Below are 14926 nucleotides of genomic sequence, written 5' to 3' on the forward strand. Positions count from 1 at the left end.
ACATCCCTGCCATCTTGATGTGTGTTAGTCCCGTATGGCACAAAAACCATGGAGTATCCAAGGGCTGACTGGGAATTCCACACTGTGCAGGGGTTGACGATGGTGCCCCAATTGGCATGTGCTGGTGTACTACAATGTACTCGTGGCATCACCTTGCAAGGTCTGAAAACAATGGAGCATGAAGAAGAACCTCTACGAATTTGTCAGTGATGTTTAAAGTCAAGATTTAATCTGTCCTTTACATACCACATAAACATACCACAAGGGTACATGTTTACAGGTGTCTTTTGCAGACAGTGGAGAGACAAATCCTGTTCTTCCTGCGGAGGTTAAAATAGCAGCAAGGCTGGCAAGAGTATAGAAACCGACACACCCGTGTGTTCCTTTGGCAACAAGTGGAGAGGCAGAGGAAACATTGCTTAAATCAAGAAGACACAAGCATGAAAACAAACAATTCATTGTAGGTTTGCTACAGTTTGCAAAGGTTATCTGCGCCATAGCTCGGTGTGTGGTATTTGTTCAAGTCTGTCTCGGTGATGGACTACAAGAAGAACTATTTCTTTATGAGCCATCGAAAGGGAAATACCCCAGCAGATCTAAGCAACAGTAAATTATTTTTGTATTACAAATTATTTATGGTAAAACTGTGCATGTTTACACATTGATGAAACTATTTTGGAATAAGAAGGAGATTATAGGACATAGGTACAGAGAGTTTTCTATAATTATTGTTTAGCTATTTTTACATTATTTTCCCCCAAGTTTTAGCTTGAAATTGTAGCCAGAAATTCACAAACGTTAATCTTATAAAGATCCTTTTCCAGCGATTTGATGCACATATATACTGTGAAAGGAGGCCCCCAGTTGAGTCAATTAACCTATCCATCACCCCGCAGAGAGTGGTGCTCCCTTATCCTGGCTTTTGCATTCTGAGGTTTCGGTTAACAGCCTCTTCCACGCCCCAGGATCTGGAAGCAGATGATCCTCCTTTCGGCTTGTGATGTATGGTCAGAAAATGATAGTGGCCTAATGCTCCCTCACGGTGTCCCTGTGGCTCACCTCTTCATCTCATTACCAAGGCATTTTATCACCTCCATCAATGCAAGAAAAAGGGTAGGATAATTGAGAGACCACATTCAAATAGCTTTTATTACAGTACATTATTATAATTCTATTTTATTATTAGTCACTGTTAATGTCTTACTGTGCCTAATTCATAAATTAAGCATTATCTTAGGATGTGTGCTGGGAAAAAACATAGTATATGTCGGATTCGATAGTACCTGTGGTTTCAGGCATCCACTGGAGGTCTTGGAAAGTATTCCCTGAGGATAAGGGGGAGACTGTTGTATTTGTTCCGTTTTTTGGGGTGAAAACATTTAAGTTCTCCTCTCGGCAGATTTCAGTTCCACCATACTGTGCTATCGACTGTGGTCGCCATTTTATACACGAGATCCTCAGACCTAATTCGTCTTGTCACTGAGAGTTAATACTCTTTTAGGAAGCTCACCCGATTTCCCCCACCGCCCAGACCCTGGCAAATGCTTTCCCACTCTTTAAAAACAAGATCTTTACTAGACTAGAATAACACTTTGTAATAAGATAGAGAATGACCATGAAAATCTTGTGTGTTTTTTTTAAATTTTTTATTTTTGCTATCCTTGATGGCAATAACATTCGATGTTTTTGTTTTCTTTACTCCATTTGGCAGTAGTTGAACTTGAAGATGTTACACATTTTTTCCTTTGCAAGAAAAGTGGTCCAGATTTGTTGACCTGTGCCTTTTCCTTGGCTATCTGTGGTTTTCCTAGCAGATATTTAAAGTACAAAAACATAATAATCTTATTGTACAATAAAGGAGCTAATTTAAAAATAAATAAAAAATAACTCCTTTGAAAAAACCATAGGTCATAGAATACCTTGAAAATTCATGTTTAGACAGTTCCTGTTGTTAAAGGGTTTTGTTGCAAAAAAAAAAAAAAGTAAATATTTCATGCATAACAGTTCTTACTGGAAACTAATATGCTTAAAAATATTTTCAAATTACACACTTTAGAGTTTGAAGTAATTTGTTTAAGCATACCCAAACAAGGTTCAATGAGTGATTATAATGGGATGAAATTTATCAACTCATTTTTAAAAGCTTTCATTTTAATTCCAGTTTACCAGCTCATTTTTTTTCAAAGATTTTATTTGTTTATTTGACAGACAGAGATCACAAGTAGGCAGAGAGGCGGGGTGGGGGGGGGGAGCAGGCTCCCTGCTGAGCAGAGAGCCATATGCGGGGCTCCATCCCAGAACCCTGGGATCATGACCTGAGCCAAAGGAATAGGCTTTAACCCAGTGAGTCACCCAGGAGCTCCAAGGCCATACAGGTGCCCCTACCAACTCATTTCTAACAAAACTTCTGCCTAAATGGTAGAATTGAGCAATGAGTGTCAGGATTGAGGTGCAACCAAGGACAATCTCTCCACGTGCCTATTTGTAACACCCATGCAGACCGAGAATTCCCATATGCTAGCTCATACCCAAATCTTCCAATTTTTTCTTCTAATTTTTTCTTTAATCAATGAACCAAGGTATTTTATAAAATTAGGGATTAGTCATTCATCCTTGTGGTCACAAAAACATCTAAAAAAATAAAAATTTTGAGGGAAGAAAGTTGATTACCAGTAAATGGTTTAAAATAACTGCTTTTTATATCAATCTATTTACCTTCATATTTAGCTTATTTTAATGCATTTTAAGCATAATTTTAATAGGTTATTTAAACCTATTCTAATACTTGTATATGATTTACACATAAATACTAATATTGGGGGCATCTGTTTCTTTAAAATTTTTTTTCTCCTAAACTGTGGTGGCAGCATGATTTTCAAAGGTGGGATTAAAAATGTTTACAGTCCTGGCAACCGAAACCCAAAGAAGCGAATTGAATTGAATTAAGGTGTCTCAGACCAGAACTGGAATTGAGGTCTGTCTTTTCCTATGTGCATTTTCCCATCTTACATCCTTTTAATGTGTTTTTATTACCCTAGGTGAAGAGGATTTACACCTGCTGGAGAATTGGAGCATTAGCAGTGGGAATCACTCTATTGTTTGGTTATAACACAGTTGGGGGTAAGAACTTGAACTTTCAGAGACCTATATCTCCCTGGGAAAAGCCATGGGTGAGCAGATACAGCAAAAGATCTTACCCGGATTTTTGCTCTTTCCATAAAGAGCTGTATTGTTTTGTCCTGCAGCTCATTGAGGGTTGGATCCAAGTTTTCTAATTATTTTGTACCACCTTAATGGCAATTAGCACCACGTATGAGGTCAGGACAGTGCAAGGGTTAGACAACAGTGAATATCGGAAGTCACAGGGTCTGTGGGGGGGGGGGGGGTCTACTAGATGTATGACCTTGACTGACTGACTTCCTCTCCGTGACGCACTCTTCTCATGTGTGGATAAAAAAAAACAAACACAAAAAACACTAGGTGGGTTACTAATAGCCTATATCTCATGAGCTTCCTGGGACCAAGATCCAAGTCAACTCCTGTAAAGCTCTCAGAGCAGTGGCTGACAAACAGAAACAATCCATGTGTAACCCTGGGCTGAATAGTGATGGCTGAGTTCTGGAAGAAAGAATAAAGAAGCTATTTTCTAAAATCTTTCCATCGGCTTTTGAGATGAAAACGGATTGACACAATCTTAGAAAATTGACAAAGAGCCTAGAGTGCAGCTGTGTTCCTAATTTTGGACTTCCTTGTGAGGATTTTTACTGAGCAGAATTCCTTTTCTGTATTTATAACACTAGGTGGCAGTATTGGCACAAGATGGGAAAACCCAGTGTGTGGGTTTTGTTTTTTGTTTTCTTTTCTTTCCCCTTCCAGATTTGTAACTTCCTAGCCAGCTTCTGAATCTCCAATCAGTCCAGTATTAGTAGTCTGAGCACAGCCCAGAGCTGAATCCTACAGGAGACTGGCTAAAGGACTAACAGGAAATTTAAATGATCATTGTCTCCTATGGACTTGTCAAGTCCTGGAGAAGCTAAGGCCTTATTTCTCTATCTGGCTTTGGCCTTTTTTTTCTGCGCAGAATGGATTAGGGAAGACTTCCGCACTCTAGGTGCTCTAAGTGGTGGCCTGGAGAGACCTTGCCCCTCGCAGAGCACGCCCCCGCTTTGAGAGGCTGTTGTGTTCAGGAATCTTCATGCCTCCTGTGCTAAGGAGCCAACCACACTTTGCCATGGGGATTTGGCCACAGACGTTTCTTGCAGACTCTCTCCGTGGGGCAGGCAGATATTTACCAGGACACTTGGGTCTTGACTTTTAAAACTGTCAGTTTTTCAAAATACAATGTCGACTCACTTTAGATTGTTTTATCTGGGAATCCTCCAAGAAAGGTAAGAGTAGATTGCTGGAATTATCACCCGTTAAAATGAAAAATGCAACTGACTCAAGTGGGCAAATGCATAGGGACCAAAAGAATATGGGGGCTGTTCCTGCTACTTCTTTGAAATGCATGTTCGCGGTGTTAATTGACCCCAACGAGTTCTCATTTTATCACCTCTTTGATGGATTTGGCCATCTCTCTCTCTCCCACATTTTTATTCATTCAAACCACAAATACTTTTTTAAAAAAAGATTTTATTTATTTATTTGACACACACAGAGATCACAAATTGGCAGAGAGGCAAACAGAGAGGGGGAAGCAGACTCCCCACTGAGCAGAAAGCCTCATGCAGGGGGGCTCGATCCCAGGACCCTGAGATCATGACCTGAGCCCGAGGCAGAGGCTTAACCGACTGAGCCACCCAGGTGCCCCCAAACCACAAATAATTTTTTGAGTGCCCACTGTGAGCCAGTCACCGACCTCAATAGTGCAGATAAAGCAGTGAACAAAACAGGCTATGTCACCCCTCTTACAGAGCTTACAGAGCTTGTATTGTGGCAGGAGACACACAACTATGGTAGGTCTAAGTGCAGAAGCCGAGTGGTATAAAGGAGTAGTAATTGGAAAGGACGGATATTCAATTTGAGACAGAGTGACCAAAGAAGGATTCTTGAGAATGGTGATGTCTGAGCAGACCCCTGAAATTGCTAAAGTCTGAATGTTGTCACCCCTCCCCATTTATGTGTTAAATCCTAATGCCTATTGTGATGGTAGTTGGAGGGGGGATTTTGGGGAGGTGCTTAGGTCATGGGAGGGGGTTAATGTTCTTATAATAAAGGTGTTAGATCCCTTGTCTTTTCCACCATGGAAAAATACAGCAAAAAAAAAAAAAAAAAAAAAAAAAAAAGATACAGCCATCTAATAACTAGGAATGGGGACCTTACCAGACCATACATATAGTCTGAGGAAATTGGGGTGTGAGGTGTGGAGGCAGGAGGGGCAGATACAAATTGATGGGACCAGAAACTTATGAAAATTAGTCACCCTCCTTAAAAGAGAATACAAATAAAAAAGAGAATACAAAAATAAATACAAGAGTAAATATTTACAAAAGAGTACTCCAAGAAATTACAAAACTAAAAAAGCCAACAAGTTGTACAAGCATAAAAATCTAGTCAGGGCATTTTACTCATTAACTGCCTGACACACCTAGAAAATAATTTTTTTCCTAAAGTTTTGGCTATATACTCTTCAATTACTTCCACATTCAACTTTGACGGTGTAATACATTTTTATAGCGACCATAGAAAGATAATTTAGTCTTTCCTTTAGCATGGCTGAGCAAAATAGTATCGACCGTTTATACATTTCTTTCAGCTTCACGCCTCTTTTTGCTTCTGCTCTGTGAATGTCCAGGGTTCCTGAAATTGGGAAATCTCAAAGATTTCTTTCAAACAGGAGCTCTAAGATTTGGAACAAATTTCCACGGAGTTGCTTTTGGTGTTCTTCATTTCTATCCTTGCTTTTTTAACCCACGACCAAACGTCTCTAAAGCTGGCTGTTGTGGAACCACATCCATCTGTCGTTTGGTTTTGTGCCCACTGTCCCATCATGACGTTGCAGGGCGGGTCAGCGTGAAGAACAGGCGTCTCCCAGAGCCCTTCCTGGGGCGGCGTCGCGGACGACATACAAGTGTCCATCTCTCACTTACACAGATCACATCCTGGAATCAAATGCTCTTCAGGCAGATCCTCAAAATGCCCGGGGCTACTCCACTGTCCTCTGACCTGACAAGAGGAGAGCCAGTTAACAGAGGTGAAACAGGACTGGAAAGAGAGGTCTGAGCTGATTTAAAATATTTTCCTTTACAGAATCTTAGGACTAGGACACCACATTACTGTATGAATAAGGGGCCTGAATCTTAACACTTTATTAACTTCATGATAACTCTCCCTCTTCCACAATGAGACGATACCCCTGCCCCACTGTTAGGTCAGTGTAGGGAAAGTAGATGGTCCAGGAATGGGGGATTTGTTTTGGAGAGTAATAGAACAGAGTTCCAAAATGTACCCAACAGGCGTGGCGGACAGGTTTCCCAACTTGTACAGTTGTGCTTCCCTGAGAGGACATGAGACTGTGGGATAAACATGGGAAGGTCATTTTACTGGGTGTGGTGGTGCTGAGGTAATTTCACTGATTAGTTAACCATTTTAATATTGAAATAGTTTTTAAAATATAAATCCCATTTATAAAGTATAGTGATACATGTGAATTTTTAGGTCAGAATAATCTAGAAGAATTTTTCCCTTGTAGCGGCCCATGTGAGGGACATCGCTGTAGCCTCTGCCCAGGTAGGGCTTCCTTGGGAGGAGATTTAGAGAAGCGCGTTTTGACTAGAGGTTCCAACCTGGCATGGCCTATGATCTCACGTCCACCAGTGCCACACTCCTCACAACACTGGAGCTGATGGTTTTCCTCGTTGTTATGGTTCTTCACACAGCCCGCTTATACGGACACACAACACAGCATAGAGGCTGACAGGGCAGATTTTGGTGCCAAAATGGGGCTTTTCCTTGGATTCCACCATTCACTTTCAGGTACTTTACCCATTCCGTGTCTGTATCCTCTGTAAAATGGGGATCATGAAAGCATGTACATCATGCAGTTATTATGAGCATTAACTGAATTAATCCTTGCCATGAGTCAGTCCTTGGCACAAAGGAAGTATGCGACTTGTCATGTCAGCTGCTTGAAAGATCTCTCCCTGTGACTCCTACTCAGCCTCTTGCCTTATTATCAGTCCTCACTGAGAGACAAGTTTTCGGCATTCATGGTGCCACTTCTGTAACATATCAGAAGGCCCAACGAATCAGGGTGGGACTTACCACCAGGCCTCAGTCGGGCCAAGCTCTATTCCCATCATATTGTTAACAAGTATCTTAGAGCAGAAACTTTTTGCTACAAATAAAATCATGTAAAACATGGCTGCTCAGGTTGAGCCAGAGATGGGGGGGGGGTCCAGAAGCACACCTATTTGTCCCCCTTCTACATTAGACCCTTCTCTTCCCGTATGCTGGGAAAGCTCCCAAGTCTGGTTCCATAGATAATAGTCCGGTAACCCTAAAAATCAGCAAACTCCCTTTCCTAAATTTCAAAAGACAGATACTTTCCTAAATAGAGCCTAATCATCCTGTCGTGTTAATGGAGCTGGGTTTACTGAAGAGCAATTTATCCTTCCAGAAATCCACAGAGTCATAATCTTGGGTGCCAACCAAACTTCTAACCAAATTGTTAGATGGACTGACCTGAGTTTTTTCTCTGGTTCCTGCCCGGTGCCTTTGACAGTTTCAGTGTGGACAATGACAAGAAGAAAATTGAGGATTGGCTCTTTTCATCTTAAATTCAACTACCATTTATTGAACATCTAGACATCATTCTACAAACTCTCATTATTAACCAGCAAAGTGCATATTTATATTTTCAGATGAATCCAGTGGGGCTCAGAGACATTAAGAGCCTTGTTTACAGCAGAGCCATCATGACTTGGAAGCTGTCTTTAAAATGCTGTAGACATTATCCCCAGTTCCTTGTGCAATGGGCACAAGTTGCATTTATATAAAATTCTGCTATGCACAAAATACTTTGACTTTTGAAAATCTGGATATTTGGGACTCAAATAGAATTTTTTTTTAAAGATTTTTATTTATTTATTTGACAGAGAGAGATCACAAGTAGGCAGAGAGCTAGGCAGAGAGAGAAGGGGAAGCAGGCTCCCTGATGAGCAGAGACCCTGAAGCGGGCCTCGATCCCAGGACACTGAGATCATAAACTGAGCCGAAGGTAGTGGCTTAACCCACTGAGCCACCCAGGCGCCCCTCAAATAGAATTTTTTTTTTGTCTTCCTAAGTATTTGTTCTCAAACTTGGCTTTTAAAGATGACAAAATGGAGTCTCTGAAGATTAGCTTAAGATCACAGCAAGTGAGAGACATAACTGAAATTCCAAGCAGTTTATCTAGCCACAAACCCAGGGTTCCATCCCCAGCCCACCAAGACCCGGGGGGAGAGGGCTTTTATCCCTTCTATCTCACTTTGCCCACTTTCCTGGTAGAAAATGTTCTTCCTGACTCCTAAATCAGGATTTTCTTAACATGGTTTGATTTGGCTTTTTCCACCTGTGGGGGAGTTCAGGCCTGTCTCGTCACAAGCATCTAGAGACTTCCTTTTTTTTTTTTTGCCACAACCATTAGTATCTGGTGCCATGGAAGGTTAGCCAGGTGGTGGAGGGCCTAGCAATTTAAACCCCCTTCATTCCCAAAGGAAAATGGTTTTATTGCTTAAGAGAGGTGAAGTAAATGGATTTCCCTACTTTGTATCCATTAAGTGTCCTGTTTAAACTTCCCTCAGCTCTCTCCATCTGGTTAGAACAAAACATGAAGAGGAGTGATAAAGTTTGGACTCTAATTCTGCCTTTTAAAACACTGACCTTGGGGAAGTCCTTTTACCTCCCAGGGCCTCTGGTTTCTCATCAAGAAAATGAGATGATTTCTCTCATGCCTGAAGTGGGTGTGTGTTACCACCAGGGGGCAGGCAAACACAACCCCTGAGGGGCTTTGTATCTGCCACAGGCGTAAACCGTGCAAAGTTTTAATACAAATAATAGAAATATAAATAAATTAAACATGTTTTAATAAAATATGGGCCTACTGAGAGGGTCTTTGAGGACTCTCAGCTCTGGGTTATACTCAGGGTTGTTTGGGTTGAGTTGCCTACATTGTAGGTCACAATAGTGTCTAGCATTTTTTGAGTGCTTACTGTATGCAAGACACGTGTTGTACATGTTGCCTTTAATCTGCACTACAAACTGTCCTTTTCCCAGAAAGACCCTGAAGTTCAATGAGGTTAGAGAACTTGCCCAAGGTCACTCAGCTGGCAGCTGGCAAAGCTAGGATTCAATGTAGCTCTGATGGCCCCAAGCCAGACCCTGCTTTTATTCCCATAGCTCTCTCTTCTCACAGGCTCCTGAGTGTGCACTTGGCCCAGTCCATCACTGTGGTCACCCCGAGGCCCGATGACACCGTGGAAACACTTCCCTTTCTGTAGGAATGATTCTGATTTCAGAAAACCATAGAAATTGCTAGTATGTAAAAGAACATGACAGTATTTCTGGAACATTCTGGATTCAGCTGTTCTGTCTCCATTCAGCCCCCACAGCTCCAAGGCCCACCCCCTACATTCCCACGAAGGCTGCTGCCGCTCAGAGGCCCTCCTTCTCCAGCTCCTCTGCTGTTGGGTGTCCACATGGTGCACCAAGGAGAGGGGAATGGAAGCTGCACGTACCCCTAGGATTCATCACAAAAGTTTCTTTCTGGCCCTTCCTCATCTCCACCCTCCTCTTTCCCCATCTCACCTTAGCTCGGGTTTTGCATGTACCTGCTAATTTGCATGATTCCCAAACATGTAAATCAGTGTATGTTTCCTAACACTATCGAGCCTTTAAACCATCCTTCTCCTTTACCCCTCACTTGTTAGTTACTTCTCCTTTGTCTCCTCTACAAAGCCCTCCTTAAATATCACTACTCAACTCAGAATGAGGCTTTGCCGGGATTTTATTTTTTATTTTATTAATTTTGTTACTGTGCGTATTGTTTCTCAGGTCCCCTGTTTCATATGTTTATAATATGTTCCCAACTGGACTGCAAGTTCCTTGAAATCACTGGTATTTGATTTCTCCAAGTATTTAATGGAGTATTAATAATAATACATTCTCACTGACCTGGATTCCATTTCTGGTCCTTATTTATGAGGAGGGATCAGATCTGAAGCATCATTTCAGTAGCTCAGTGGACATCAGTTTGCCCCCTGGGTGGCATTCATGAACACCTATAATGTTCCCAGTTCTGTATTTTGTGCTTTATACAACATGCTCTGGTGTCATTCTCTTGGAAACAGTGTGAGGTAGATACCATTATGATTTACATGTATGTAATGGTGAATGCAATGGTCAGAGGTGTAGTGCTGCCTTAGAGTGGAATTTGAATTGGGCACAAGTCTGACTCCAGAACTCTACCTTATGTCCAGATGTTGGTACCGCTCGGTCTCGAGGTTTCAGAGCTGGAGTGTGGGAGAGAGGACATAAATAATGACGGCAAGAATGGGAAAAGTAGAGTGGAGGAGCTGGTGCAAGTCTTCTTGCTCCACACGCTGAGTCTTCCTATAACCCCCAACATCTTGAATAATTCTACTAAAGTCATGAAATGTCTGAGACTAGAGTTCTTGCAGAAACTCTGTGAAGTGGCTAAGTAGCTCTGGAAGATGCAGAAATCTTGGTAGAATTCATATCTCTTTCTATTTATTTATTTATTTATTTATCTATTTATTTATTTATTTGACAGAGATCACAAGCAGGCCGAGAGGCAGGCAGTGGGAGAGGAAGGGAAGCAGGTTTCCCGCTGAGCAGAGAGCCTGATGCGGGGTTTGATCCAGGACTCTGGGACCATGACCTGAGTCGAAGGCAGAGACTTTAACCCACTGAGCCACCCAGGTGCCCCAAGAGTGCATATCTCTAAAAAAAGTAGGTACCCCAGCTGATTCTGAACAAAACCTATTATTTTGGGCACTAATCGCTAAAACAAAAAAAATACCACCACCACCAACAAAAATATTACTTTGAACTTAAATGACTTGTTCAATCTCAAATAAAAGTAAGGCTCCATTTGAGGTTCACTAGGCTTTTATGGTCTTCCCAAGCCTTCCCCTGGTCCTCTTGCTGCTGCAATGGTCACTGTGGGGACAGCTCTTAGCACTAGGAGAGCAGTCAAGAGGCGGAAAAGCAAAAGCCGGTGATCTCTCCCTGACCCTTCCATCAGATTCTTGGAATCTGTTGTAGCTGCTACAGAATAGGAGGGCCAGCTCTCAAAATGTCCCCAAGTCCCTTATTCATTGACTAGTACTGGAGTTAATATTGAAAATATTGAACCATTGGACTGGCCTAGATAATGATCATCAGATAATAATCATCTAATTATTTAGCAGAGAGTATCAATTAAATATTGGATATGGTTGGTCCAAGCATGTGCTCTCCTGTTTCTCTGCTAGCAAAGAAGGAAAAGGTGGTAAAAATCAGCTCTTGGCTGGACTTCAGGTGGCACAGAAGACGGATTCGTTGCTGCATTGGCAATTCTGGTGGGTGCTGAGGGAAATACGGGGGTAATAAAATTATATGTGGTATTCCAAGAACAGAGGGGCAAGTAGGTGGTACCCAAACCTGGCTGATGATTGGAGTTATCCCATGGTTAAAAACATACAAATGCTAGACCCTGCCCACGGCCTGCTGGATTTTTTTTTTTAGCTCTGGGGGAGGAGAAGCTGTCTTCAAAAAATAAAAATTCCCCAGGTAATTTTGATAATCAGTTTAAGGAATAACATAGTTGAGGGAACATTCCATCATTGTTCTTTACTTTTCTTGAGATTTCTTTATTTCCTGGTAGAGATCCAGGATGGTTTCCCTGATTGCAAAGGTCAGTTATCTGAGCAAAGGGAGAAGTAGATAGAACATTCAGAAAGATTTATGCCATCCTTGTGTGAGTGTGTGTATGGGTGCTTGTGTGTGTGTGTGTGTTTGTGTGCATATGAAATGACTTCCTAATTAAGCTCAAGAAGAATGTGATATTTTAAGCCTTTGTTTCATTATGGGTAAAATGGTAATGTTATAATAAAAATGACGATACATGTAAACCATCCCAATAGTGTCAACTGTGCATCTCTGCCAAGTTCATGGCAGCCATTGGTCAACTTTTGCTTAATCCCACAGACAGCCTCAGTTTTTTTTTTTTCCTTTGAGGTTAAGAGAGTTATTATTTATTCTCTTCCAAACTTTTAGCTCTCAAAGATCTTCCAACAATAGAAAAAGACCAGCACAATTCCCTTAATGACAGCAGCCCTTTTCTCAGGCTTTCTATTGTAAGACAGCAGTCTTTGACTCAATAGATTGGCCAGGGGGAAGTCTCTACTGAAATCAGAACTATGCCCATGAGTTTGTTTGGGGATTACCTCAATAAACTCTGGGAAATAGAACTCTTTCTGCAGAAGAATAAATAATACTTACCTGGGTTGGAGCCAGTTCTGAAACAAAGGACTGTGTCACTGGTTATAGTACTATTTCTAAACCAAGTGATGCAGAGTGTTCTCAGTTGTCAGAAACTGACAAAGACAAATAAGACGATTAGATACCCATTGTGTTTATCAGAAGCTCTAAAGCAGAAAACCAGTGTTGGGGATTCTGTGATCACTGTAAAAATAAACTCAAAAAATTAAAAAATCAGATCAAAGCTGCAATTCCCAATCAGTTTTCTCTAAAATAAATAATGGGGAAAAGATTGTTAATTAAAAAATTTAAAATTCTAATTAAAAAAGCATATGTCTATTATGAAAAGACCAACTAATAAATTATTTAACAGATGTTTCTCAGGAAAGAAAACTTTTTTTTTTTTAAAGAGTGAGAGAGAAGTGGGAGGGGGCAGAGGCAGAGGGAAAGAGAACATCTGAAGCAGGCTCTGCTCCCAGCACAGAGCCTGATGCAGGGCTTGGTTTCATGACGCCGAGATCATGACCTGAGCTGAAATCAAGAGTCTGATGCTCAACTGACTGAGCTACCCAGGCACCCCAAGAAACAAAACTTTTTATTATTTATTATTTATTACTTATTTTTTAAAAAGATTTTATTTATTTATTTGACAGAGAGATCACAAGCAGGCAGAGCAGCAGGCAGAGAGAGAGGGAGAAGCGGGCCACCTGCCGAGCAGGGAGCCCGATGGAAGGCTCAATCCCAGGACCCCAAGACCATGACCTGAGTTGGAGGCAGAGGCTTAACCCACTGAGCCACCAATATTTACTGGTGCCCCAATAAAACTTTTTAAAGAGTGGGCATGGGAAGGCATAAGAGGAAATAATAAACTGTAGAATGGATGAAATTTTGCTTCAGGATATTCATTACTCAAAAATAAACTGAGTTCCTTGTGTCTAATTGTATTTTGTGACATAAGCTTGAGCATATTGTTTAGGATAGTGTATCCCGACTGTTCAGTTGTTACAACTTCATTTCTTCCCAATACACTCTGTAATAGTACTTGTACTTTTAGAAGAATTGGAGTGATGCATATTTACAGTGCCACAATTAATTTAATAGTATTTCAAATAATGTATAATATATATATGTATAATATATAATATGTATAATAACATATACATATATATATATGTGTATACACACACACACACACACACACACACACACATTGATATTTTATAACCCAGAACAGTACATATAAGCTATATATGGTTAAAAATAGTTTTGGTGCTGGGGCACCTGGGTGGCTCAGTGGGATAAGTCTTTGCCTTCTGCTCAGGTCATGTTCTCAGGGTCCTGGGATCGAGTCCCACATCGGTATCTCTGCTCAGCATGGAACCTGCTTCCCTCTCTCTCTCTGCCTACCTCTCTGCTTACTTGTGATCTCTCTTGCTGTCAAATAAATTTTTAAAAATCTTAAAAAATATAGTTTTGGTGCTTACTCACTCTTCTTATATCTAAGTCGTCATCCAAGGGCTCCTTCTCTGATTCTGACTGCCACCTTCCCCATATTTTCATACAACATGAAAGAGCGTGGTGTATGTGCATAATACCCTATAGTTAACGTGCTTCTGATATGTCAGAGGTCTCTGAGTCGCTCCCTTTTATGCCTAAAAATAGTAGCTGCTTTATTTGCAAGAAAATACGTGCAACCTGCAGACAATGTTTGAGGATGTGTGCTTTGAAGATATGGATTCTTTCACCCTCTTTATACTAACTCTCCAAATTTCCGGGTGATTCATGGTCCGCATATCTGGCATCACTATTTCACAGAGTGGAAAGAGGAATAGTGACTGAGACACACTGTTGGAAGTTTCTTGGCTGAAGCGCATTCTCTCCTGCTTGTGTCTGTGCTGACCACTGCCTACATCTGGAAAGCCCTTGCTAACTGCAGTCCTTAGCGATTCTAGTATGTGACTCAACAGTGAGATGCAGGACTAGAACAAGAGAACCGGGGGAGAGTGTCCAGTGGCTAGTACTGGATTGGGACCTGGGGTTAATCACGTAGTCTACCTTTTTATGTACAACATAAAGATTCTATTGCCCCTGTTATTAACCCAGCTCACAGGGGACCAAGAGGAATAAAATAAATAAGAAACAACAGTCTGAAAGCTTTGGCTGAAAGGTATTATTTAAACCACTGGAGAAAACTGTCCAATTATGGATAAGGATGTAGAGCTGATGTAAACTTGTGAGTTTTTTCCGCTTATGTAAATTAATGGTAAGAGGTCTAGAACATAACAATTTTCTTACTTACATTTTATTCTTTTGCTAGTAGATAGAAATAAAGGCACATAGCTGCAAAAGAAAGTTGGAAATAGTAGGACAGAAAGAGCTATTCTTCCTGTTTTCCTTGTCCCATAGCTAGCCCGGTTTGTAATTTCGGCTGCATGTCTGACCGAGCCTTGGCCCTGAGCACCCA

This window comes from Mustela nivalis, assembly GCF_964662115.1.
Source record: "Mustela nivalis genome assembly, chromosome: 15".
Classification (NCBI taxonomy): Eukaryota; Metazoa; Chordata; class Mammalia; order Carnivora; family Mustelidae; genus Mustela; species Mustela nivalis.